General features: G+C 53.5%; 1 long non-coding RNA gene across 3 annotated transcripts; it reads right to left on the bottom strand.

Moving 5' to 3' along the window:
- Nucleotides 1-555: 555 nt before the first annotated feature.
- On the bottom strand, nucleotides 556-6,317 carry LOC138734565 (uncharacterized). 3 transcript variants are annotated; one of them, XR_011339593.1, is made up of 4 exons: nucleotides 5,954-6,317; nucleotides 4,042-4,157; nucleotides 2,380-2,501; nucleotides 556-748 (listed from the first exon to the last, which is right to left on the bottom strand). It is a non-coding gene; the product is annotated as an uncharacterized lncRNA (long non-coding RNA). The 3 variants fall into 3 exon arrangements; XR_011339592.1 differs by lacking the exon at nucleotides 556-748 and adding an exon at nucleotides 1,462-1,506; XR_011339591.1 differs by lacking the exon at nucleotides 556-748 and adding an exon at nucleotides 1,876-1,942.
- Between the last annotated feature and the right edge of the window lie 472 nt (nucleotides 6,318-6,789).

The following is a 6,789-nucleotide window of genomic DNA, read 5'->3' as shown; positions in this document are numbered from 1 at the left end:
CACGAAGAAAACCACTCAACTCTTCAAAACCCAGCAAAGAAAGGAAGAAAGTCAGGCTTCTGTAGCCCCTTCCTTCACTGAATGCTCGAGCTGCAGGGGAGAGCCAGCTCTAAATCAAGAGGCCTTTTAAGGGGCAAACTCTTCACCTGTACCTAATTGCTGACCACAGGTGTGGCACAGACTTAACCAACCCAACTAGGACCTTCAGAGGTTTTTGAACAAGACCCACCCTTTTAACAACAAAACTATAGCATCCCACTTAGGATGGGTAATAAGAAATTACTCCTAAGTATAAAATGTTGGTGGTTTACTGGAAGTTCAATGTATGACAGCCAGGCTTGATTGAAATTATATAAAATTATAGATGTTATTAAGCCACCAAACATCAATTATCATTGTTAAAAAAATGTACAGATTAAAAGATTCTTTCCATGTTCTGGCTGCTGAGATACAGTGCCTGGAAGCGTATTGGTTACAGTTACATACAATATGCTTTACATAAGCACAGTCCCATCTGCCATTTAGATAGAACTGAACTTCTATTAAACTTCTTCAGTCTGTCTCATGCAGTAGCAAATTCAGGGACACTCCCATTTCTCAGCAGCGGGACGAGCAGCAAACTCTAAAGGGCGTGTTCCACTGTTTCTTGTCAATCCTCTTCTTGCCATTTTCCCAGCAGTCTTCCCGTCACATTCAGCCACATCTTATGCGTAATCATGAGGCTAAAACTCAAGTCCAATAAAGCTGTCTTAGAGAAACTAAAAGAGACAGCAGACATAAGAGGAAAGGCTGTGTATCCCCGCCCTCCCCCTGGCCCCATGCGGCACCCTGGGCAGGGACAGGAGGGTTTCAGGGGGACGGGAGGGACACGGGGCGCTGTCCCTCTCCCAGTCCCAGCCTGCATCCCATTGGCCGCAGCCCGCGGGAGGGCAGCGTGCTGCTGTGTCTGTGGTGCGTGTGAGCATGTACGAGGCACAAACATAACAAGCACATGGTATGTGTGGTGTGAGTGACATGTTGCTTGTGTGTGCAAGACATGTGTGTGTCATGTGGATGGGGTGGTTGTGGCATGAGCCTGGCATGTGCACAGCGTGTGCATGGGCGCAGTGGCGTACGCAAGGCTTGTGCATGGCGTATGCATAGGGTGAGCATAGCATGAGCCTAGAATGCGTATGGCGTGTGCATGGGGCACTCACCTTTGCCTCGAAGCAGAGCCCTGCCTTCAGGTCTCACGGCCCTTTCTTCTCCTTCATAAAACCAGGATCGGGAATCGGGTTTCAGTCACCTCCCATGACAGAACCCCCCGGCCGTGTGCAAGTTCTCCCCAGAGAAGCGGTTCCCTTGCTGGCCCCCAGCAGAAGGACGCTCGCGACGTCTGTTCTCATCCGTTTCAGCAGTGGAAACTCCTTTGTTAACCAGGCATCAGCATTTCTCCCCACTTTGAATCTAGCTGTCCGCTTGCCTCGCTCTGGTTTTCTCAGCCTTGCAGCCCATCCTCTGCCTGCTCTAGAGGGGAAGAGAAAGCGGAGGTCGGCTTTCACACGGCTCCGAGGAGACACACCGCCCGCAGGACACTCTTTACGTAAGCACGTCACCCATCTCCCATGTGCCCCTTCCCTGCACGAAGGGTGTCTTTGGCACAACAATCCACAGGCAGCAGCAGGGGTTACTGCAGTCGGGGAATCCCCAAACTTCCCTTTCTACGGGACCTGGGAGCATACGGAGCCTTCTGCGTTCGCTTGAAGGATGAGATCTGCCCAATTCGAGCAGAGAGAGGCAAAAGAAGCCACTTCAGCTGCAGACACCCTCATGCTAAGGAGGCCCCCGGTGCTGCCAGCTCTCGTGTGGCGAGGACGGCCAACACCGCGTCACCTTTCCACCCCTAGAGCTGGACCCTCTGGCTTAGCAAGCAGATCGGCGGTCTCAGCACACGGCCTCCGCACTGGAAAAATTCAGACCCACGGGACGACCCCACAACAGCTTCCAGCTGCAGATCCCAACAGCGAAGCTACCCGCTTAGTTACACCACCATCCGTCTCCACGCCAAGTGAACATGAACGTTCCACACTTGCGGGGCCCTGAGGTGCCTCTGCAGGCTCGTCAGGGATCCAACCGCCTTCTGAACAGTGTCGGACGGCCTGCGCGCATTCTGCTCGGCCATCGCCTTCCCCGGGGCTTTCACCCGACAGCCGTGACGCAACATCAACTCGTGCGTAAGCGCACACGTACACACGTGCAAAGGAACGCTAAAGGGCAACAACACGAGGCCTCGCTCGGCAACAATGCCATGAAGATGGTCCCACAGCCCTTTCGTTTAGCCAGCGGAGAGCAGATAAAGTTCATCCTCCTCCTCCCCCCGTGCCGTGCCAGCTCACTCACCGTTACTCCTCACGACGGGATGGAAGGTGGAAGAATATCGGGCTTTGAAAAAGCAGGGAAGTTCTGCGAGACTTTTGCCAGGTTTTCTGCAGTAAGGACATTCTCCAGACTGGCTTTTTGGGCTGCGAGGAAAGAGAGACGTGCACGATACGTTAAGGAATTTTTAACGCCACCTCGGAATACCATCACGATGCTAACAGAGTCATTTGTCCAGTTACAGGTGACAATCGGAGCTTAAGTAAGAAAACAGAAAAAGCCCCCCACCCCCACGCACGATGAACAACGATGTGGTCAACGACAGGACCACGCCACTGGCACAGAAGCCGGGCCAATACACCGAGCCCTCATCCACAGAGAAACAAACAAAGGAGGAGGCAGAAGCTGCTTCCCGAACCAGGAGTCAGCATCACAAACGTCACCCTCACTCAGAGCTGCAAAGCGGACGTTTCTCCTCTCACCTGGATGGCAACGGCTTCCGTTTCACCCGTGGGCGCCCTCCTCTTCTTCCGCTGCGAGTGTATGAGAGAGATGGGAAGGCTCCACAGCGCTCTGCAAAGATGAGGGACCTCTAAGAGGTGCGTCTGCATTTCCCCAAGGTACTTGAGGTACCTTAACTCTACAGTTACCGTTAAAAACGCAACAACTCCCCTTCCGTACCACTGTTACGGGACATAGTTTAACACAAACACTAAAAAGAAGTCTAAAAAGATGCTAAGCCTCAAAATAGATGAGAAGGCTGAACAGGTATTCTGTGTAACTGGAAACAGAGAAACGTCTGAACCAAGAGGATCTGCAGCAAGCGTAACGGATGTTGCACCATTATAAACCCTGTGACACGGAAGGGTTTTAAATGCAAAGAAGCCTGGTTGTAGAAGAGAATCAAAGAAGCGACCTCCCTCCTGGTACTCTCTACACTAACAACATAAAAGCGCTTTCCAAAGCTCCCCTTCTCCTCCTTTCCCTCTTCGTGTGTGCAGCGTGCTTGCAGTGTGGCTGGCATATCATCTTCATGGTATGTGCTAGCATGTCCATGACATGTGTATGGTATGTACACAGCCCGTACATAACATACACAGGGAGAGTGTGGCATGCGTGGCATGTTGCCTGCATGTGGAAGGCGTGTGCGTGACATGTGCTTGACTGTTGTGGCATGAGCCTGGAATGTGCATGGAAGCAGTGGCCTGTGTGTGGAGTGTGTGGCATGTACACAACACATGCATGGCATGCGTGGCATGTTGCCTGCGTGTGCAATACATGCGTGTGGTATGTGGTATGCTGCTTGTGTGTGCAAGGTGTGTGCATGGCGTGTGCCTGGCTGGTGTGTGGCATGCCACTTGCATGTTCGAAGCATGTTCATGGGGTGGTTGTGGCGCTTGCCTGGCACGTGCATGGTGTGTGCATGGGGGCAGCACGATGTGCATGGGGGGTGAATTGCATGTGTGGGGCGTGGGCCTGGCATGTGTGTGCCATGTTCATGCTGCGTGGCGTGCACAGGGTCGGCTGGCGAAGCCCCTGCCACCCTAGTATTGTTGTCTTGATCCAGCGTTCACTAAATGCGATGCCGTCACATGCTAACCCAAAGTGGAGAATGCTTCGGCTCGCGCCATCAACACGATCAACAGTGATTAAGAAAGAGTAATGAGTCCCGAGGAAGCCACATACCCAAATCCTGCTGGCTTGGAGGGCACCAGCACGTCGCTTCTTCCTCTCTCCCTGAGGAGGCGTCGGGATCCCACAGGAGCTCTCTCATCATCAATACTTCTGTCAGATTGTCTCTGCTGACAAAGCAAAAAGAATCATAGAATCATAGAATCCATAGGTTGGAAAGGACCCACTGGATTATTGAGTCCAACCATTCCCATCAACCACTAAACGATGCCCCTCAGCACCTCATCCACCCGTCCTTTAAACACCTGCAGGGAAGGTGACTCAACCCCCGCCCTGGGCAGCCTCTGCCAGGGACCAATGACCCTTTCCGTGTAATATTTTATCCTGATGTTCAGCTGGAACTTCCCCTGGTGGAGCTTGAGGCCATTCCCTCTCATCCTGTCCCCTGTCACTTGGGAGAAGAGCCCAGCTCCCTCCTCTCCACAATCTCCCTTCAGGTAGTTGTAGAGAGCAATAAGGTCTCCCCTCAGCCTCCTCTTCTCCAGGCTAAACAACCTCAGCTTACTGTCATCCACAAACTTGCTAAAGGTGCACTCAACCCCTTCATCCAGGTCATTGATAAAGACATTGAACAGGGCTGGACCCAGCACTGAGCCCTGGGGAACCCCACTTGTCTCTGGCCTCCAGCTGGAGTTAACTCTATTTCCCACCACTCTCTGGGCCTGGCCATCCAACCAGTTTTCCACCCAGGAGAGTGTGCGCCTGGCTGGGCCAGAGGTGACAGTTTCTCAAGCAGAATTCTGTGAGAAAGTGTGTCAAAGGCTTTACTGAAGTCCAGGAAGACCCCATCCACAGCCTTTCTCTCATCCAGCAGCCGAGTCACTTTGTCATAGAAGGCGATCAGGTTTGTTTTGTAAGACCTGCCTTTTGTGAACCCGTGTTGACTGGGCCTGATCACCCAGTTTTCTTGCATGTGCTTCATGATAGCACTCAAGATCACCTGTTCCGTGACTTTTCCCAGCACTGAGGTCAGACTGACAAGGCCAGGAGTTCCCTGGATCCTCCCTGCAACCCTTCCTGTAGATGGGCACAACATCAGCCTCCAGTCCAGTGGGACTTCCCCAGTCAGCCAGGACTGTTGGAAGATGATGGAAAGGGGTTTGGCCAGCACATCCACGGCTCCTTTAATACTTTTGGGTGGATCCCATCCGGCCCCATAGACCTGTGGTGTATAGCTGGGCAAGCAAGGCTCTGACCGCTTCCTCTTGGATCATGGGAGCCTCATTCTGCTCCTTTAATTCCTGGGTTTGTACACAGAGGGAACAACCTTCCTTACTATTAAAGACTGAGGCAAAGAAGGCATTAAGTACCTCAGCCTTGCCCTCGTCCCCTGTCACTGTTGTCCCTTCTGCACCCAATAGGAACTGAACACTCTCCCTAGTCCTCCTTTTATTGTTAATGTATTTATAGAAAGATTTTCTGTTATCTTTCACAGACTTAGCCAATTTGATTTCTAGTTGGGCCTAAGCCCCCCTCGTTTTCCCTCTGCATGATCTCACTTCCTCCCTGTAGTCCACCCAAGATGCCTGTCCCTTCTTCCAAAGCTCACAGACCCTCCTCTTTTTTTTGATGTCTCTCAAGTCTCCCTATCAACTATCTCCCTAGTCAACCAAGCTGGTTTTCTCCCCTGCCGGCTCCTTTTCTGGAGCATGGCGATGGCTTGCTGCTAAGCTGCTAGGATTTCCTTTTTGAAGAGCTCCCAGCCCCCTGAAGAGTCGAAAGTCTGCCCTCTGGAAGTTTAATGTGACTGTTGTGCTAATCTCCCTCTTCACCTCACCTAGAACTGAAAACCCCATCATCTCGTGATCGCTTTGTCCCAGGTGTCCTCCTACCACATCCCCCACAGGCCTTCTCTGTTCATGAACAGCAGGTCCACGAGGGCACCTTCCCCTGTCAGTTCACTCACCAGCTGTGTGAGGAAGTTGTCTCCCACGCACTCCAGGAACCTCCTAGACTGCTTTCTCTCCGCTGTATTGTACTTCCAGCAGATATCTGGAAGATTGAAGTCTCCCACGAGGACCAGAGGGAGCAATCTTGAGACTATCCCCAGTTGTTTATAGAAGAGCTCATCAGCTGCTTCTTCTCGGCTGGCTGGTCTGTAACAGACTCCATCACAACATCAGCCTTCTTGTGGGCTCCCCTGATTTCAACCCACGGGCACTCAGTCCCCTCCTCCCCATAATCCTGTATCAAAGCAAAAGGAACGAGCTGTTAGGGCAAAAGACTCCAAGTAACCGTGGTTGAAATGAACCCCCCCTGCCCCTGCAGCTCTCGCCACCGCGCACGACACCCCAAAAACGCGACACCCCCCCCGCTCTCTCTAGACCGACAACACAAAAGTGCTTTCCAAACCTCCCTTTCTGCTCCTTCCCCTCTTCCCCTCCTCCCCACCTCCTTCTCTCCCCCCTTCTCCTCCCATTGTGCCCCATACTACCCCCCTGCTTTCCCCCTCTCTCCCCTCCTTCCCTTCCCCCGCTCCCTCCTCCCCCTCCCGAGCGGGGATCTCCCCTGCGGGGCCGCACGCCGAGCGCAGACGCTGTCCCGAAGGCCCCGACCGCCCCTGAGCCCGAGCTGGCCCCGGGAGGGCCGCGGCTCACAGACAGCGAGCCCGGAGCGGCACCACCGGCCACAGAGCGCTCCCCCGCGCCTCTCCGGGCGCCTCTGACTCACCCGAGCCCGGCCCCGTTCGAGCCGTTCATGACCTGGGGGGGACACGGGGGCCCTGGGGGCGCTGTCCCTCTC

This window comes from Phaenicophaeus curvirostris, unplaced genomic scaffold (genome assembly GCF_032191515.1).
Source record: "Phaenicophaeus curvirostris isolate KB17595 unplaced genomic scaffold, BPBGC_Pcur_1.0 scaffold_105, whole genome shotgun sequence".
NCBI classification, from domain to species: Eukaryota; Metazoa; Chordata; class Aves; order Cuculiformes; family Cuculidae; genus Phaenicophaeus; species Phaenicophaeus curvirostris.
Note: the sequence above shows the minus strand (reverse complement) of the source record. Positions and strands in the feature narration are given on the sequence as shown.